The sequence below is a fragment of the Neopelma chrysocephalum genome, unplaced genomic scaffold (assembly GCF_003984885.1).
Source record: "Neopelma chrysocephalum unplaced genomic scaffold, ASM398488v2 Primary Assembly neopelma1_95737, whole genome shotgun sequence".
In the NCBI taxonomy this organism is placed as follows: Eukaryota; Metazoa; Chordata; class Aves; order Passeriformes; family Pipridae; genus Neopelma; species Neopelma chrysocephalum.
In genome coordinates, this window is record NW_020924400.1 from 839 (window position 1) to 1,980 (window position 1,142).

Sequence of the window (1,142 nt, forward strand, 5' to 3'; positions counted from 1 at the left end):
TTCCTCCAGTTCCAGCGATGGCTGGAACTCAGAACAAAACTGAAGAAGCCTCATCCCCCTCTGTGTATACCCTGGGGCAGTTACACAGAAGAGGGGTCGCTTAGGGCACAGGGCATCACCACCAGCAGGTGGTGAGCAACTGGATTGTACGTTGCTTGTTTTCCTTGGGTTTCATCCCTTTCTTCGTTTTACTACTGTTACAATTAGGATTTCCATTAGTATTACTATTAGGATTTGTATTAGTATTAGCGTTAGTATTGCTATTCGTATTCATATTGGATTTTACTTTGTTTCAATTATTAAACTGCTCTTATCTCAACATACGAGTTTCACTTCTGATTTTCCTCCCTGTTCCACTGGGGATGGGGATGGGCATGGGAATGAGGATGAGCATGGAGATGGGCATGGGGATGGGGGTGAGTAAGCGGCTTTGTGGTGCTTAGTTACCAGCCCAGCTGGTAACTTAAACCACAACACTTCACCAGCACATCATTCTTCAACGAGTCCAACTATTCTGTCACCTTTTCTTCAAATGAGATTTACAATCTTGGTATCATAAAAATCACCCTCAACACACCCGTGATTCATGTAATTCAGTATCCTGTCTTTCTGTTAGACATGTTGGACATAGCAGAGAGTTCAGAATAAGGTCCAGAAGTCCTGAAACACACATGAAACTCGGGTGCAGATAAAAAAAGCATCTTTATTGTCTAGGCCATCAAAGCCAATTTATGCCATCAATTCTAAGGGGTTAGAATATTTTTTTAATTTTCCTGAACAAAAATGTAGATGTTACCCACCCATAAAACTTGTTTGCTTTCCCTACATTCTTGACCCTGGTCTCTCAAAGGCTTGTGTTTCCAAGGTTATGCACACACTGCACTGAGAAGTCCACTTACTATTTTTAAACTTGGTCCTTCTTAAATTCACTGTGGCCTCTAGCTGAAAACATGAAAGAGGTTAGTACAAATATTGGCATTCCATCCATGCTTTATTATTTAATCTATATACTTACCTCCACATTGAGTAGTACTGACTGCTGCGTGCTCAGTGGAATTTTTTTTTTCCAAGTTTTAGTAAGAAAAAAGACTCAGTAATAATTTTTTACTATGTAAATTTTTGTAAGTCTTTCTTGACTTTCA